The sequence below is a fragment of the Mus musculus genome, chromosome 7, assembly GCF_000001635.26.
Source record: "Mus musculus strain C57BL/6J chromosome 7, GRCm38.p6 C57BL/6J".
Lineage (NCBI taxonomy): Eukaryota > Metazoa > Chordata > Mammalia > Rodentia > Muridae > Mus > Mus musculus.
In genome coordinates this window covers 95,470,714-95,490,956 of record NC_000073.6, presented here as the reverse complement: position 1 = coordinate 95,490,956, position 20,243 = coordinate 95,470,714, and positions in this window count along the sequence as shown.

The window sequence follows — 20,243 nt, the reverse complement described above, 5'->3', positions numbered from 1 at the left end:
TACACCTAGTAGACTACTGTACGAAAAAAAAAAAAAAAAGCAAATTGGTGAATAAACACAGAAGAAGTTAAGCTGAGTTTACAAATCAATGTAACTCAGTACATTGAAACTATGTTATCAGATTTTATTTATTAATTTTCTTATACATTCCAAAAAAGTGTTGAGATATGGTAAATGTCAAATGGTCTTTCTGAGAACCAAATAGACTCACACTCTGAAAACAGGAAACATCAGTATACAGTACAATGAGCCTTTATATTAGGATGGATAATAAAACAGATTCTGATAGTTTGGTAGCCAACAGGATACATACTATGTTAGATAATCCTTTACAACCTAGTAAAATATAGGAGAGCAGTTCTTTACAATTTTTCTCAAATAAAGTATAATGAAAACTTACCTTTTAAAATGTATATAATACATTTAGAAAATAGTACAATGTATAAATATTTTTAGTACAATGTATAAATGTATTTTTTGACAAATAAGTGCATGGTCTTTATTTTAATCTTTGCCTGGTAATTGCTAAAGATCAGTTTATCTAGAACTAAGCCTACAGAGAGATAAAGACATATAATTTGATGTTAATGGGATACTTAGACATGTTCCCATAGCTTCCTCCCTTCTCTCTCCCTCTCTTTTCATTCTATTGTCTTTCTATATTCTTATCATTTGGGTTGAAAAAATTATCTATATGAAAATATAGATAATTATGGAGTTATTCAATATTGGTATGCTTATTCAATTGTTCTACTGAATGACTTATAAATCTCACTCTGTATGCTACCTTTCATTCTCATAACTTTCTACTCATTTGATTTACATTTATTGGTAACAATTAGGCATAGTAATATCTAGTCAATTGTTTATAGTTTACAGAATACCTTACTATCCATTATTGAATGTGATCCTTACAAGAACACTAAATAACTGCTATTACTCCGTCCATTTTTTATAAGGAGCACTGACATGATTTAAAATGTGGAACAGAAAGGGGAGTCCACTCTGCATGCATAATGTACACACTGACCAGAAGGGGCTGGAGATGGTTCTGACCGCACGTCCCAGCCTTTTTCAGAATAAGCCATTTTGAAATCTCAGCGCCATCTAGTGGTTGCTTCAAACACACCTTTCAAGATGGCCCTTGGATAGTGCAGTCAACATCTTGTGTCCTTCTGACATGCCTCCTTTGAGAGTTTCCTGCTGGTTGACAGAGACTTTCAGTATGGAAAATGCACCACATTTACCCAGTCAAAGCTATTTGTCTTGATAAATCATTTGACCCCATCCAGTGGTTCTCTAGCAATTTAATTCTTAAGAAAGGTGGCAATGTAACCTGAAGGAGTCAAGCATGCTTCAGAAGGACCGTTGACACATAGTAATGAAAGGATATCAGGTGTTTACATGTGTCATTCAAAAACTGACGCATGCCTTTCTAGATATTTTTCAAGAAAAAGTGCACTGAAGAAGTGCACACATAAGATAGATAAAGGTTGATGTTACCACGGATAATTTAATGGTTAGAAGGTTACTACTGTGCCATATTCCAATGTGATATGTTTCTTCCTCCTCCTCCTCCTCCCCCTCTTCTTCTTCTTCTTCTTCTTCTTCTTCTTCTTCTTCTTCTTCTTCTTCTTCTTCTTCTTCTTCTTCTTCTTCTTCTTCTTCCTTCTTGCTCCTCCTCCTCCTCTTTCTCCTTCTTTTCTTGTTCAGTTTATGTCTTTTTTTCTTGACATTATACCCCTATACACAAACACACACACACACACACACACACACACACACACACACACACACACACCCCTGCTTACTGAAATCAATACTGGTACCATTTCCTCTAAGTTTTTAATGATCTTTGCTATTATTTGGATCTGAAATGTTACTGAAATGTGTTAAAGGCTTAGTCCACAGTCCTCTGATATTGGAATGTGGTTAAACTCTTAAGATGTGGGGTCCTAGTGAATCTTCCAGAAATTGGGGCAGGCCTTTCAAGGGACAATGGAACCTCCCCCACTACACACAAACTTGCCTTATTTGATATTGACAACTATGGGAATGATTTCTTCTACCACATGTTTCTGTCATAATATATTACCAGAGGCTCAAAGTAACAGGAAGAGCAGGATGCCTGAAGACCTATGACCCCAAGTAACTCTTTTATCTTCATATGTTGATTTATCACAACTATTTTTTATAGTATCAGAAATCTGACAAATACAATACCTTTTAAGCTTCATCATAAAATATTTTTGTTGTTATTGTTTTTATTCACATCCTACTGTACCTCTTGTTACTTCAAAAGATAGTCATTTATTTTATACATATGGGTGTTTTGCTTTTATGTATTTCTATGTACTATGTGTGTACCTGCTGCCCATGGAAGCCAGAGGAGGAAGTTGAATTTCTTATAGCTGGGGATACAGATGGTTGTGAACTGCCATATGTGTATAGGGAATCAAACCTGAGTCCTCTGAGAGCAGCTAAAGCTCCTCACCACTGAGTCCTCTCTCCAGTCTCATGTGATGTCATTTCTTATCATCTTTCTAAGGACATCTTTTATCCCCTTTCTTGGAGCCTGTCATTGAAAGTTGATACTTACTGGCTTGATATAAATTCTTTTTCCTCTCCTAATTAAATGGCCTTTGGCTACCTTAAGTCTTACTGGTTTCTCTCTGAGAAATAAGTCCTGAGTCTGACCTAGCACCTACTGATATGACCTCTGTGAATCCTGGATACTTGATACTGCTTCTAGTTACTAAATATCACAGTGTAAAACTGAGGAACTTTTTTAGGGTAGAGTTATAAAAAAGGTAAGAACTGTTTTCAATGCTGACGCTATTGTACACTGTATTCTGTCATCCCGCTGTGCATCATACAGCTTAACACTAGATGCTATACACTTAGCTAAAAGGAGGTGTCCCTGCCTTAGTGTTAGGCAAAGTTGAATTTGGGGTATGGGTGGGCCATACTGAAGTTTCCCTTGCTTTGATCTGATGTTCAGCCTTCAGATATTGTAATTTGCTCAGTGTGATGTTGAGTTATCAAAATAAGCATCTTTCAGCAGCCAGGGTAATTGTACTGAGCCTGTTACCATCTCCACCGCATGTGCTGGAGATACCTGTGAAGAAGAAACATTGGTTGAAGACTAGCCTCCATCAGATTGGCCTGTAGGCAGGTCTCTGTGGTATTTTCTTGATCATTGATTGATATAGGAGAGACCATACCGCTGTGAGGGATGTCACTCCTGGGCAAGTGGTCCTGGATGGTACGAGAAAGCAAATTAGGCGAGTCATAAGGAGCAAGTTAGTAAGTAGCTTCTTCCATGGCTATTCCTGCCTCTGTTCCTGCTTGAGTTCCTGCTTTGGTTTCTCTCAGTGATGGACTGGGAGTGAGATGTATGAACCAAATAAACCCTTTCCAACCCCAGTTGGTACTACCAGAGAGTTATCAGAGCAATGGAGAAGCAAACTAGAACACCACATTTTGTTCTTTATACTGCACAAAACTCAAGTTTGATTGGCCCATATAAGCATGACTAGAGGGTCCAGCATACCACTCCAACATTATCACTGCTGCCAATGTTTTGTTCCTCAGAAAACTACTGGACCCAGTGTGTAAATCTCATAGATTACTGTTGAGTATATACAATAATACACGAAAATAAGTCCACATATTATCAAGTGAATTCAGGGATTATGCAACCATTACATGAGATGATTCCATATTTTAATGTTTCCTTAACCATTTCTTCAACTGGAATTTATGAAACACTTATGAAGCACCATTTTTTGTTGTTGTTGTACTTCTTGTTGCCTGTGTCATTTGTTTTATCTTGTGTTGAGACAGAGGCTATCTTTATATGTTAGACTAAACTTAAACATATGATTGTATGAATTCCAAGATCACAGGGGTGTACTCCTATACCTGGTTGAAGAGAAAATGGGATTTAAAAAAAATTAGCCTCCATTAATTGTGCAACACAATATTTTTCATTAAGATGTGTTAAATATATACATAATTTAGTTTGAGCTAACTCTCTGCTTGCTCTCTCCTCTATTTTCCTAAGAAACAAGCTGTATCAGGATTTGGAACATTATGTGAACATGGGCCAAGTCTATCAAAGGAGTATGAAGACAGCTAACTAAGATGGGACATACCTATCTTATGAAATGCACAGCTCAGCTACCTACACAATACAGTAGCTGCTGGTGTCTGTCCCAGTTAGTTAGTTAGTTGGAAGGAAGAATAGGATAACAGAGCACTATGGAATTGAAAGGAAGGGAAATGACAAACAAAATAAAAAAACACACCAAACAGCTATGGTACAACCCCCAAATAAACAAAATCCCGGAACAGCTCTTAAAAAGTCAGAAACAATAAGACTCTTCTCATATCTGTCTGGAGGAGTGACAGAGATGGATGACTTCTTTTGACTGGCAGAGATAAGCAGACATGATCCTGAATACATCCTTGGGTGATGTGTTTCCTTCCGTGGCTGAATCAGAAAGTATCAAGAAAGCTTTTAAAATGAATGCCATTGAGAAAATGCAGCATGAGATGGGGGGCCACAGGGCTTTTCTAGCCTCAAATTACCTTCTCTTTCCTGCCAGTCAGCACAGTCAATGTCTTCTCTCTTACCCCCAATCTCAGTTATAAATGCGCACAAAACATTGCAACAAATAAAATAAAAATTCAGCTAGAGCCTAGCATGTCTGAGTCCATGGGACAGAGACAGCCTCGGGCATTTGAACCTGACTCTTTTCCCAGGTCTCTCTAATTCTTGTATACCTAGCACAGCAGGTTCCCAAAGAAAGCTGAGTTGGTTTGCAGAATAGGCCCAGCCCTGGGCGGCTCCAGTTAAAACTGGTAGATAGTATTCCCTCCTGTTCACTCCATCAACCAGTTTTCAGATTACAGGATTGTGGACCACAGACATGGAAAGGGAATGTCAAAAGAGAGGAGCATGCCCTGTCCACAGCTGTGACACCAGTGCCTGTCTTGAAGACCAGAGGAAATCCAGAGTAGAGGACATGGCTGGAGCCAATGGGGTGTGCTTTGCTAAACTGAACTCAGGAGCAAAGACACATCTCCATTTGAGAGATTAAGACCATCACTCAAATTGCTGTTTTGCTTTAAAGAACTCACCTGGAAATTCTCAGGAATTCATGGTACACAGTTTGGGATAATTCTAGGTTACTTCTGGTTGGCTAGAAATCCTGTAGGTAGGAGACACCAGACTAAGCTAGTTCCACTCATACCTCAGTCAGAGACATGGTGCTGACCTCATTTGTCTCTGCTGTTCCACACAGTTCTCCATCCCTGGAGAAAGTCTTGTCATGTCTCTCACTTTGGGTTTGAGTTTTTTTTACAGGATTATTGTTAAATAGAATAATTTCATCCAGGCCAGTAGAAGAGATCAGAGAAAGAATCTAGGATGATGGCTAGCTAGGATCAGCCAGGCTATAACCACACAGTCACACAATATGCATGCACACACATACACACATGTGTATGCACTTACACACACACACACACACACACACACACAAACACACCATTCATAACAAAATGATCAAATGGCCAAGTCTAACTCTGAGACTGTTAAATCCATGAGATTATAGGGGAAAGGTAGACAGAATATTTTCTATCAAGATAAATACAACTAAGAGAATGAGATGTGAAAACTCCCCAGTGCTCGTTAAGTCTGCCCAGGGTGGTGTAGAAGGAAGGTTGGAGAAGATTGCCTGGTACAGGTTAGAGAACAGATTTCCAGACAGGAATGAAATAAGATAGTAAGGTGGCAAGTCCCAGATCGTCTCTGTCACCACATGTCCACTTTTGCCTTCACTCCCTGTCTGCTGGCATCGTCCCTCCATGTCATCCTCTCCCCTAACATTAATTATGTGTCCATGTGTACACATGTATTTTATTGACAGATTTGATCGATGAGGCAACTAAGCCTCACTGACCTTCAGTGACTTGCTTATAACAATATTGAGGCCAGGGCTGGAGGCCAGAGCGTCTGATAGTAAATAAAGCTGTCTCCAGCACAACCGTCTATAGGCTATGTATTTGTTTGCATTTCATTTTCTTCTCGGAAATGATTGTCTGACCCTCTGCAATCTGAAGGTCAATATTGCTAACTGCACAGAAGAAAGCAGCTCCATCCTGAAAATGTCACAAGCTGCGGGTGAGTGCTGATTCCAGGAGCCTTGTGTGGGGAGAAAATAAATCACCCAACAATCAGCAGAGTACTGGCTCTTGTGTTTTTTTTTCGACTGGGGAAGCAGAAGCTACAATTGTTCCAATGCCCAATGTCCACTGCATTTCAGAGACCTCCAGGCCCCCAGGACTATGTTATCTCCCCCACCAGACAGTGCTGCTCAGCTCTCTTCCCTGTCTCTTTCTTCTCCCGCTGTTGGGCTAGCTATTGCTCCACATCCACAGTCCTTTCCAGATCAGGCCCCAGGATGATGTTTCTACATCCTTCTAGATCTTCTAGATTGGATTATATTTTCTTTATTAATTTTGCATGCCCAATGGGCAGGACTATGCTGACACACAGGGCATGCTGGTATTTAGATGGTTTTATATTGAAGAAAAAAAAAAGACTTACATTTTAAAGCAAAATTGAAGCACGAATGCAAATTTAACTTTTAAAATTTCACTAATATCAGTACAATTTAATCTGAGTGGGGCTTCATGCACACAGAATAAAATCTCCCTGCTCTGTGACCCAGGGTCCCATAGTTCTTTTCTCTGAGTTGCACTCTGACTTAGCTTTTCTATCATGTCTGCTTTTAACCTTGAAGCATCTCTCCCATTTCCTCTTCTGATACTGAGATGTGCCAATTCTGTTTAATTCTGCCAGCTACTGATAGTTTTCCTGTTCGGCTTTAAGAGCCAACCAGGTATTTTGGATGGAGATATGAATACACTCAGATAACAAATCCAGTTTACCTCTCCTTTTCAGAGAAGACCTCTGCCTGACACTCTCACAGAAAAGGAGCAACTCAGGAAAGCTGGACACTCTCAGACCTTCCTTTTCATTTCACTGTTAGTTGGATTAGCCTAGCATCTATACACTGGGGGAAACACTTGGTGGATAGAAGCCTGAGCTTCACAACCTGAGTACTGGGGAGTAATCCTGGTGCTACACATCTATCCTCAGTGTTTAATGAAAAGCCAAGTTAAAGACAGAAATAGATGCATATCATACATGCACTCACACACACACATGTGCTTTTGACCATATGTATGTTTCTAAGCTCTTCAGAAAAGGTTATTTATTCCTCCCTACCTCTCTCTTGCATGTCTCCCCTGTGTCTATCCCATCTTCAACAACAACTCCTTCTAGATCTTCTAGATTGGCTTTTCTATCATGTCTGCTTTTAACCTTGAAGCATCTCTCACATTTCCTCTTCCGATACTGAGATGTGCCAATTCTGTTAAATTCTGCCAGCTACCAATAGTTTTCCTGTTCAGCTTTAAGAGCTGGGCAACAACAACTGCAGCAAAAAACCATACACACACACACACACACACACACACACACACACACACACACACACACACATATATACATACATACATACTGGAAAACAACATTTATTTCACTAAAGTTAGTATGTATTACTAATTCTTCTTAGAGATGCTGATTTTCTTTATTAATTATCAATAATCTTCCAGAAAAATTCATGATTTGAAACCAACAGTCATGTTTAACATTTCTCTTCTTTTCTTCTGTTCTACCTTAGAGCCTAAAAACAACAGAACTTTACTCAGTACTAGTCTGTGCAAGGAACTAGGGTATATGATGATGAAAAATTCTATCTGGGCCCTGTGTGACTTCCAGTCTATGTGGTGAAACAGGCACTCATATAAACCCATGGTTCTTTGAAGGGTACAGATAGGAAACTAGAGTAGAGAGAAATGGGATCATGAAGACCAGTGATGGTATTCCTGTAGAAACTGTCATAAGAGACCAGTCAGTGTGAGAAAATTTTATTTAATGAGAAGTTCCATGGTCCGGAGTAAGTCCTGGGATAGAAGAAGGCAAGTGAGCAAGATGCAGAAATGAGTTCCTGGATTCTAACTTAGATAGTAGTGTGGTTTCAAGTAATGATGGACTCAAGAGAGGAGAGGTGGGTTGAGAAAATCTCATTGAGTTGAAGTCAGTTGGGTCTACATGGGTAGAAGTACATGAAACTCAGCTGGAGCTTGCCAACAGCCCGTGGAAAGTGTTTGATTCCAGGAAGCCCAGTGCCTGGACATGAGTAGGCACCTGTCATTAATGAACCTATACCACAAACATGTTCGCAGTTTAGGGCACATGACTTTTATCATTTGTACCACATGTAATAGGCACGTACTTGAATAATGTGTGCCCACTTGCATTATTCCTGGGTAAACTTATGATTAACCTTTTCATCCAGACAACCTGAAACTTAGGGAGTTCATGAAACTAAGCTCAACATTTCTCCAGCCACGAAGGAAATAGAAGTACATCAAAATATAGGGGGTAGGGAGGACAAAACAGGAGCAGAAGAGCAAGGGTGAGACCCTGCACTCCCTGGCCAAACCTTCAAATGCAGAGTCAGACCTTGCTCTCCTTTACTCTATTCTTCTCCAACCTCTACTCCATAAGAGACTCTCATTCTTCTTTAATATGGTTTCTGTAGTTGGCACAGGTACAGAACTTGTGAGCTTCTTTGATTCAGCATTTTGGATATCTCAGAAATAATATATAAGCATAATAACATGTACATAATACCTACTTGTCATTAAATACAGGCCCAGAGAAATACAATTTTAAGGGATCCTATAAGACATAGAGACAATGCTTAGCATGTTCCCTAAAATAAGTATGGGCTCAATGACAGAAAGAACATTGAAGCAGAGGTGTCCATTATTAGATTCATAAGACTACATTGTTTGAAGACATCTTGAATTTTGCAGGCACATAGATAGAACTTTCAACCAGAAAGTTATCCTGTCTACAAGGAATGCAGGGTTGGAGCAGAGAACGTGGAAATGGCCAAACAATAACAACCCAACTTGAGACCCATTTCAAGAGCAACTTTGTTACACTTCTAGACAGGAGTCTAACATAGTTTTCATCTAGAGGCTCCACCTACCAGCTGACTCAGCAGGATGCAGATACCCACAACCAGTGGATGGAGCTTATAGAATTTTAGGGGAGAATAAGAAGGATTACAGTTCCTAAGGGGATAGGAACTACACGGGAAGACCAATAAAATCAGCTAACCTGGACCCTCCGGGCTCTCAGAGACTGAACCACCAATCAAAGAATATACATGGGGCTGGACTTAGACTTCCCCAAGCATATGTAGCAGATGTGTAGCTTGGGCTTCATGTGGTTCCCGAACCACTGGAGTGGGTGTTATCCCAAGAGCTGCTGCCTGTATCTGAGATATGTTCTTCTAGTTGGGCTGCTTTGTCTGTCCTCAGTAGCAGAGGAAGCACTTAAGCCTCACAGAGACTTGAAGTACCAGGGTAGAAAGATACCTAGGGGTCTCCCACCTGTTCAGAGGAGAAGGGGAAGGGGAGTGGGGAAAGTCTTGTGGGAGGGGTTTACTTGGAGTGGGGTAGTAAGAGGGATGTAAGGTTAATAAGTTAAAATAATTCTTTTGTTTGGTTTCGTTTCTAAACAAGTATTAATTATATAGCCCGGGCTGGACTAGAACTCTAAATGTAACCTGGGCTGGCCCTGAACCTGTGCTCTTCCAGCCTCAGCCTCTTGAGTACTGGGATTATAGACAAGCACTTACTGGATCTTCAAATTCTTACTCACTTTGTTGTCCAAATTGACCTTGAACACTCCCAGCTGCCCCGCAGTCCTCCTGAGAACATGCCAAGTGAATGAAAGAAGGAAGTAGACATGGCTGCTCCTACAGATGCTAAATAGGGACCTCAGCCATTTGTCCAAGGGTTTGAGACTCAACACCAAAGTTCCTGGCCACTCTCATGGTTATTTTGCTGGATGGCTCATCTCACTGCTTGCTCATAGACAATCTTATGTGTTCACCTCTGTGTTCACAGCGCTTGACTGTGACTAGGTATTCAGTGAGTATTGCCTGCCACTAAGCAAGAGCCAGAAGGTTTTGTCTTTAAGATACACATTGAGATGAGGAGACAAATGAAACAAATACAAGTTGGGAGAGGACAGAGAGTGGCAGGACGAGTCTCACCCCACCGGTAACAGAACTCATTAAAAACATAGCCTGCTCCAAGGGCACCTTCCCTCTATAAGAGTGGTCCTGCATCTCTTCTGCTTCCTCACCCAGCCATGGACCAAGAGTGTGCTTGCTCTACAGGGTTCCTCCACAATTTAATGATCTACCTCAGGATCCAGCCTTTCTTCTCCCAATGGCACTTTGCCCTCTGCACCTTCTCCTTTGTTCCCCTGGTCACAATGGATACGACATGGTTACAGAGATGGTTGACTCCTTCATTCCCAGGACGCAGAGGTTATTCCTCTAATTGCAGTGGGCTCTTTCAAGTTCTTACTTATTTTTAATTATGAATGCCGGAAGCTGGCCTGTCACTGGATGACTTTCAGTTCTGAAGAAAGAAACAACGCCTGAGAAACAGGGGAGTAATCAGAATCCTATTTTCATGCAAATTGCCCCATGACAAAGAACGCCAAAGAAACAGAAAAGAGGCTCATTGCTACATTTCCAATGGGTGACACTGCCCTTTGCAAATGTCCAGATCTAATTCTGAAGAGATTTACATAAAATTGCCTCATTATACAATAGTTATGGGGCCTGTAAACATATCAGAAACTCAAACCTTTGCCCATGTTTATGATTTACTTCTGATATGTGATTGGCAGGATGAGCTTTAAACAATAATTTTAGTTTTAAAACAATTCTGCCTCAGGGAATCAACTCTTCAGTTTTCTACCAGGGACACTATCCTTCCTGGGAAGAATTCCTGTAGCAACTCTTTGTGGGAGAGTTTCCTTTATCCACATAGTCTCTGTGGTAGCTACAGGTAGACATGTATCTTATATTTCTTACATTCTTACATTATATTTATAATTCTCATATTTCTTACATTCTCATCAGTAAACACCACAGATTATCTAATAAGCTATTTGAAAGTATTGTTAAATAGCATTAAATTATTATTATTGTTAAAAACCAGTCTTTAATTATTATAACCCTACCAAGTCCCTAAGTGTATTACACCCAACTGCCCATTACTGGAATCTCATTCAGTTTGGGGATTTCCTATGACAGGTGAATTCATCTTCCTAGGTGCAGCCGACTAGGCTCCCTGTTTCCTCTGGCATTCTCACTGTCTGTGAGGAGGTATTCTTTTTTTTTTTTTAAATGGTATGGTGTATGGCAGTATGGTGAAGTGGGAGGGGGTGCCTCAGCAGGCCCATGATGAGGCACCCCAGTAGGTGCCAGCCAGATCACTGATACAGTTTAGAATAGTTTATTTAGAGAGCATGGAAAGGGGAAGGGGGGAGAGAGAGGGAGAGAGAGAGAGAGAGAGAGAGAGAGAGAGAGAGAGAGAGGAGAGGAGAGGAGAGGAGAGGAGAGGAGAGGAGAGGAGAGGAGAGGAGAGGAGAGGAGAGGAGAGGAGAGGAGAGGAGAGGAGAGGAGAGGAGAGGAGAGGAGAGGAGAGGAGAGGAAGGGGGTTAGGGAGAGAAAAGAGTCAGAGAGAAGTTGGGGCCATTCCACTGTTGAGGGGCATCTGGGTTCTTTCCACCTTCTGGCTATTATAAACAAGGCTGCTATGAACATAGTGGAGCATGTGTTCTTCTTACCGGTTGGGACATCTTCTGGATATATGCCCAGGAGAGGTATTGCGGGATCCTCCGGTAGTACTATGTCCAATTTTCTGAGGAACCGCCAGACTGATTTCCAGAGTGGTTGTACAAGCTTGCAATCCCACCAACAATCAACAGAGGAATGGATACAGAAAATGTGGTACATTTACACAATGGAATACTACTCAGCTATTAAAAAAATGAATTTATGAAATTCCTAGGCAAATGGATGGACCTGGAGGGTATCATCCTGAGTGAAGTAACTCAATCACAAAGGAACTCGCACAATATGTACTCACTGATAAGTGGATATTAGCCCAGAAACTTAGGATACCCAAGATATAAGATACAACTTGCCAAACGCATGAAATTCAAGAAGAACGAAGACCAAAGTGTGGACACTTTACCCTTTCTTAGAAATGGGAACAAAACACCCATAGAAGGAGTTACAGAGACAAGATTTGGAGCTGTGACAAAAGGATGGACCATCTAGTGATTGCCATATGAAGGGATCCATCCCATAATCAGCTTCCAAATGCTGACACCATTGCATACACTAGCAAGATTTTGCTGAAAGGACCCAGATATAGCTCTCTCTTGTGAGACTATGCCGGGGCCTAGCAAACACAGAAGTGGATGATCACAGTCAGCTATTGGATGGGTCACACGGCCCCTAATGGAGGACCTAGAGAAATTACCCAAGGAGCTAAAGGGAACTGCAACCCTATAGGTGGAACAACAATATGAACTAACCAGTACCCGGGAGCTCTTGTCTTTAGCTGCATATGTATCAAAAGATGGCCTAGTCGGTCCTCACTGCAAAGAGAGGCCCATTGGACTTGCAAACTTTATATGCCCCAGTACAGGGGAATGCCAGGGCCAAAAAGGGGCAGTGGGTGGGTAGGGGATTGGGGGGGTGGGTATGGGGGACCTTTGGGATAGCATTGAAAATGTAAACGAGGAAAATACCTAATTAAAAAAAAAAGAAATAAAAAGCTTACACTGAAGTAAATGTTTGTCATGAAAGAAAATAATAAACTCTTTGATATAAAAAAACATCAAAATAATTATTTTATGCTCTTTAAAAATGTATTAAATTCATTTTTCATGTAAAAAAAAAAAGAAGTTGGGGCCAAATAACCCCCAACTTTTTGGTTTTGTTTTGTTTTGTTTTTAATCAAGCTAGGCCTATCTGGCTGTTGCCAGGTAACTGTTGGGCAATCTAGAAGGAATTCTAACAGGTGGCATCAGTATTAAAGATGAATGGGACTTCATAATGACCCAGAGCTCCCCTGTGCTAAGGTCTGTGCTGGTGTGTTCTCCACCATCTTTTAAATCTGAGGCGACTTTGTTTTGTTTGTTTATTTTCAAGTATGAGACTTTCTAGTTTTCAGAGAATAAAACAGAGTCTCTGAGAGTTAGGTAATTTACACATTCCCTGCTGTGGGTTGGGTTCACCAAGAGCAAAGAGTGAGACAAGAGTTGACTATAAGTAGATGACAGTAGTATGTAGTATGCCTATAGGCAAGCAGCAGAGACACATGCAAGGAGGCAGATAGCCTACTATCAAGCCAGCTTTCACTAAAATCCACCCATTGAAAAACCCACAACAAACATGCTTTCTTTTATTGGGATGAACCCCCCAACTCTAAACTTCACAGCAGTGATGGGAGAGCTAGAATCTCATTCACAGATGCTGCCCAAGACATATGATTTCCTGCCTTACCAGTTTACCTCAAGGCTGGACATAGTGATCCTTCCTTGATTTAGAAAAGGTACTTGAAGAAATGCAGAGCCAAATATCTGATCTGTCGCTATCCATGGGGTAGTAAGGGCCCAATAGATACAAGATAAGGAGGGAACCACGAAAATCTAAAACTACCAGTTCACAAAGACCAGAAGAGAAAGTCAAACCCAAGTTTATTTGGCTCCAAAGTACACACAATGCACTATAGATGAGATAGGGCTAAAAATCTCACTGGACCTGAATAGCACTATATTGAGGATCTATATTAATAGAATACTAGATTGCTAGATATGTGATATATGTCTGTGGTCACAGACAGATAAATATGCCTTTTTCCTCTTTTGGCACATCTTATTGAAGATAGTATGCTATTTTAGTAAAATGCTCAGTTTATACTCTCTGCCAGACCACCAAAGAGTAGCCAGAGTTGCTGCTAGGCTCCACCTATTCATATCAACTTGAAAAGAAGATAGCCCTTAAATATTTTCTTCCTATGGAAGGAGAGACCTGAGAAGAAATCTTCTGAGCATCATCTCTCTAAGTGTCACTGGAAGAAAAGCAGAACCATCTTCTGATCCAACAGTCCTCTTTCTTCTATGCATCTATCAGGACCAATGATAGATACTGAAACTCTAAATTTGTTTAATACCTGCTTCACTCAGAGGCCTCTTCTATGTTCCACGATTACCCAGGTCTGTCACTGTGTGCTTGGGAGCATATAGGCACCCATCAGGTCACCTCTGTCACTCTATAGACACTTATCTTCACATTCCCATCATTTACTTTTGACATACCTGCATAGAACCTAAAAATACTTTGTCTGGAATTATTCCTATTTGAGTAAATTTTCTTTAATTGTCACACTGGAGCTGGGTGTAAGATAGATTTCTTTATATTTCTAAACATTTTCATTTCTTTGTTTCTTTCAAAAACCCAACTCCTTTGAAATGGATTCCATTAGACTTTATTATCCAGCAAATTTCCATATTGATGTCAAATACTTTCATTGTCCTAGAATTTTCCATTCAATGATAATAACTCTCCTCCTTCTCTCTCCCTGGAAAATCTTATTTCAAGGGTCACTTGGATGATTTAATGAAGAATTTGCTAAGGTAGGTTCCATTGCCTTTGCTCCATCCCATTTGGGATGCACTGAGTGTTTGAGCCCTTCTACTGTTGTTCCCAAAGACATTATTGGTTCTCTACCACTATCCAGTTTCTATGTTGCCATTATTATTCTATGTGATATTTGAAGATGGAACCTTTGGAACGTTTTTTTTTTTTATCTTAGTAGGTCTATCTATCTATCTATCTATCTATCTATCTATCTATCTATCTATCTATCTCTTTTTGAGGCTGGGTTTCTTTGTGTACACTTGGTTGCCCTATAACTAGCTCTGTAGACCAATGAAGCTGGCCTTGACTGTGCAAAGATCCATCTACTGCTGTCTCCTAAGTGCTGGAACTAAAGGTGTGCACTACCACTGCCTGGATAAACCAACAGTGGTTTTAATTCATCTATTTATCTATCATCTGTCTATGTATCTATCTATCTATCATTATTTTGGTGAAACTCATTAAGTTTAGATTATGTTATGAAGATGGGGCTTTTTTTTTTTTTTTTTTTTTTTTTTTTTTGGTTTTTGGAGACAGAGTTTTTCTGTATAGCCCTGGCTATCCTGGAACTCACTTTGTAGACCAGGCTGGCCTCGAACTCAGAAATCTGACTGCCTCTGTCTCCCAAGTGCTGGAATTAAAGGTGTGTGCCACCACCACCCAGCCAAGATGGGGCCTTTTATAAAGGATTAGTAGAGTACTAATAGGAAAAAAAAATCTGTCTTCCTCTCTCCTTCTCTTCTTTCCTTCTTCCTGTGTCAAGTACACACAGAGGAATGGTCATGTGAGAAGCCAGTTCAGAAGAGTACCCTCACTAGAGCCCAATCATTCTGCCATCCTGGCTTACAATATATATTATTTGGAATTAATAGAAAATACATTTTGTAAACAACTAGTATACGATATTTTGTTTTGTTTTGTTTTTCAAGACATGGTTTCTTGGCAGGTTTGTATCCCTGGCTGTCCTGGAACTGGCTTTGTGAATCCAGGCTAACAGATACAAACATGGCCTGAGGCTCCCAGGTGGTTGAAGGAGGAAGGCAGGCCTGCAATGTGTCCCCATTGATCCTCTGAGGACAGCTTAGCACATTCCCCCCAATTTGGCAGGGTTTCCTCCTACATTAATTTTTGTCTATCTCATATGGGGAATCTGTATATCCAGGCCAGCAGTGACAAATACAGCTGTCAACAGTGCTGACACGTTGCATCATTGTGACAAGCTTTGACCAACAAAGAGGTATCAAATTCTTACAAAGTGTCCCTGCGAATCCGCTCCCAGTGCAGTCACAGTAGACGCTGCTTTCTTCTTCCACTCACAGACCAAGATGTAGCCATACCTGACTGGGATGTTTATCAAGGTTGAGTGTCTACCTTTTCAGCAGCACCAAAAATGTTCCTGGTCTCTCACGTGTGTCACTCCTTCAGTGAAGAGCTATCAACTTTGATTTATACCTCCATTCTAGCTTTCCAAGTCTTCATCAGCATCCTGTTTCCCACCTCTGGTCTCTACTCATACCATCTTCTCTTTTCCCAGTTCCATCATTGTCTGCTTGATGCCATAGCACAACATTGTACAAACTGTATGCGAACATAGTTACTTCTCTTCTATCCACTCTCTGGGGGGTGGGAGGATAACCTAACCAGATTTAAATTTACCTATCCACAACCTCTATTTTTGGGCTGAAACAATTAAATATTCCTGAAGATATTCATGGCTCCATTGTCTGGTCTTAATTTTAATACTATTAGTAAAAATTCCAATGAGTATTCCAGAAAGTCCAGTGATTCTATTACCCTTTGTAAGTGTTGCAACTCTGAAAGGAAAGGTATCCTGGCAGTAGGAAGCCAAGGAATACCACAAAATTACACTACACAACAAACCTCACATAAGAGATAGAGCAGGAGGGAAAAAGCCAGCAGGGCAGGGGGTTGCCTCTGCTCAGGAGAGAAACATCAACAAACTAAGCAGAAGGCAGGGCTTATTTAGGATTTCTTAGTGGGGTGGGGGCAGAGCTTTTCAGGATAGAGTTTTCCAGGATGGGGGTTAGGAGAATTTCAAGTCCTGAGCATGGAGAACACAGGGTTCAGTGGATTTCTGTGTCAAGCTTGGGGATTAGTGAGTTTCTGGCTCAGGGATTGGTGCGATTGCTTTCTTGCAGTGTGGGGCCTGGCAACGCTCCCAAATTGGTTCCGGTAATGACCTTTATAGATTTTACAGACTCTACAAAGTATGTAATGTTTACTACATTTACAAAGGGAGTCCATAGCAGAGAAGACTCTCTTTGCTGTTTGAGTTGATGTCAATAGCCAGTCCCCTTCTTTTAACACATCTGTTTTTCCTTCTCAGGCTGAGAGCTTTACACGTTTTGCACATTGAGCCTTTACAATTGCATCATTCCAGAAGGTTTTAACCTACTACACGTCAACCATTGTGCTAACTCAGTGGTGAACACAGAGGCTTTCCTATCTTGGAGTGTTCTGCTCCTTCCCTAGGCACCACTTCTCACTCAACAGAAGCTCATTCATTCCTGGTCTCACATTAGAATGGGTGGCCTCAACTTTATTCTAAAGTGAATTCTTTTCAGGCCAGGATCTATCCTCTCTTAACTTCTCTGGGATTTTTCCTTCTGTAATTGTACCTCTGTAGCATCAATTTTTGGTTCTTTACTGAATTTTCCCTAACACTTTATACAAATTGTCTTCTATCATTCATCTAAACACAGTGAACCATCGCCCTTAAACATCTTACATTCTCTTCTAATTATTGGCTCTTGCTTCTGCTCTCTTCCATAGTAATGTAGTTTTATTGTTTGTTTGTTGTGTTTTGTTTTTTGATTTGTCTTACACAATCATTTCCCCTTCTTAGCTCACATTATTTTATCAAGTTATCCTTTTTGGCATTTCTTGATGATTTTGTCACATCCATCAGCGATCTTTGGAAAGCTAACTCTTATGGTCATTTTTCCATCTTTATATGTTCTACAGAATAAAGGCCAAGAAAGTAAGCTCTACAGAGATGTGCTGAGTTTGCATAACATTTCCCATTATCTAACAGTTACATAGCCTTCAAAGAAGTCTGTATCTTTGGGAGCTTCATTTCCCTAACTGAAAAGTGAGTGCATCCCACAGACATGTTATATGAATTAAGTGTGTGAACATATACATCACCTCAACCTGTGCATTATGACTTCTTTGTTGGTCACATATCAGATATCCAGTCACTAGATATCTACATGATGATTCGTAACAGTAGCAAAATTCTATTTATGAAGTAGCAATGAATTAATCTTATGGGAAGGGATCACCCCAACATGGAGAAGTGTATTAAAGTGTTGTAGCATTAGGAAGGCTGAAAATCTCAGATCTAGGGTGTGTGTTGGTAGTGGATTAAGTGCTTGGTTAATGACAGCATTATGACATTAATGACAGGGATGGAAATGCAGGTTAGTAGTAGAGTACTGGCCTAGAGTGTACAAGGTCCTAGATTCCAATTCCTACACCCTCCAAATTATTAGGATTATTATGATTATCATCTCTACTATTATGCATACTATAAAAATAGTAGTTCTTATCTTACATGGCTCAAAGCATGGATCCAGACAGTCAAAAAGTACTTCCATTTCAAACTTTTTTAATCTGTCCAACATTTTCCTCTCTCTCACTCATAAACACAGAGTTTAGGGACCAGTCCTAAGCATCCTATTGCTTTCTACCGACACTCCCCACATTTGTGCTTTTAATTCTACAGACTCATATGCTAAATTATTACTTAGTATTTCTACTTGGGTGTCGAAGGTGCACTTCAGATATCATATTATGACTAACAACTGTTGCATGCATTCTCAACTTCCCTAAATTCTCCAGTAAATAGCATAAACAAGCAAATAACTGATTAATTCAAAATTTAAGTCATTCTTGTTAATACACTTTTTATTTCCTCCATTTTCACAGTTCATTCATTTCTTCAACCAATATTCAATAAGCATCTATGATCTGTGAGTCACTGTTCTAGGACTGTGTACAAAAAATTATTTACAAGTCAAAATTTAAATTCTTGCCTTCTTTGATTGTTTTTCTGTGTCTGAAGCATAAATTTCAAATTTATTTTTCTGTTCTCTGCCCTCTCATTTCTATTCTAACATTAAGCCACAATCCTCTTTCATTAGTATTTATATGTGTGTGTGTGTATGTAATATATGTAAGTATGTACATGTGGGGAGCTGCCCTCACATTCGCCGTTGCAAGATGGCGCTGACATCCTGTGTTCTAAGTGGTAAACAAATAATCTGCGCATGTGCCAAGGGTAGTTCTCCACCCCATGTGCTCTGCCTTCCCCGTGACGACAACTCGGCCGATGGGCTGCAGCCAATCAGGGAGTGACACGTCCTAGGCGGAGGATAATTCTCCTTAAAAGGGACGGGGTTTTGCTATTCTCTCTCTTGCACTCTTGCTCTGGCTCTTGCACTCTTGCGCTCTTGCGCTCTGGCTCCTAAAGATGTAAGCAATAGAGCTCTTGCTCTTGCTCTCTTGCACTCTTGCGCTCTTGCTCTCTGGCTCCTGAAGATGTAAGCAATAAAGCTTTTGCCGCAGAAGATTCCGGTTTGTTGCGTCTTTCCTGGCCGGTTGCGAATGCGTGTAAGATGTACATATATATGTATATATCAGAACAACTCCCTTACACTTCCTCTCACATCTACACACATCCCTGAACTCTCTACATAGCAAAGGGCATTTTAAAACTTCTGCTATGTCTCCTAGAAAGGGCAGGAACCTCAACATGGCTGCCCAAAGAAGATCTCAACAAGAACAACACCAATAGACTAGATTTGAAATATGGAGAGGAAAAAAATAATCTCACTGGGCTCCATCCCTAGACAAAGAACTATAGCATCTAAGGAATGCTAAGTGAGGGAGAATTAGTCAACCCCAGGATGACTAATAGCCCTCTAATGGGTTATCCAATACAAACAAACAAACAAACAAGCAAACAAAAGCTAAAACATAGTGCCCTTTGCTTGAATTGTTTCAAGCAATTTCTGTTCTGGGAGGCTTGTGTTGAAATGTACAGTTTTCTTCTCACCTCAGCATCCTGTTCCAAGTGTCTCCATTGCTTACTGGTCCCTGGTATATTTTACTTTTCTGTCTCATTCAGAAATATTATACCAGCTTTCTACCTGTGCTCAAAATCCAGTTGCAATGTTATCTACTTCCAACATACTGTCTGATCCTCTAACACATCATAGCTGCCAGTTATGTTCAGAACAGTCATTCCAATGCTATATTTCTTTATATGTTGTCCCAGTGCATTTAGGCATATTTTCTAGGACACCTAGTGCTTGATATATTGTCACCCCCATTTAGGTGATTGATGTGTTCATGTGTTGTGTTCTGTAGACTTTGGTCATGCTAAGGCCCGGGCACCTTCATTTTAACTATCTGTTTCTTTTACTGAAACTTAACTTTTACTCTTCATATCGTAATGACAAATAGTCACAAAACTAAAAAGAAAGATAAATATGGAGATGTACTGTTTGGGATCAGGGAGCTAGTATTTAGCCAAATGTCAATTCTGTG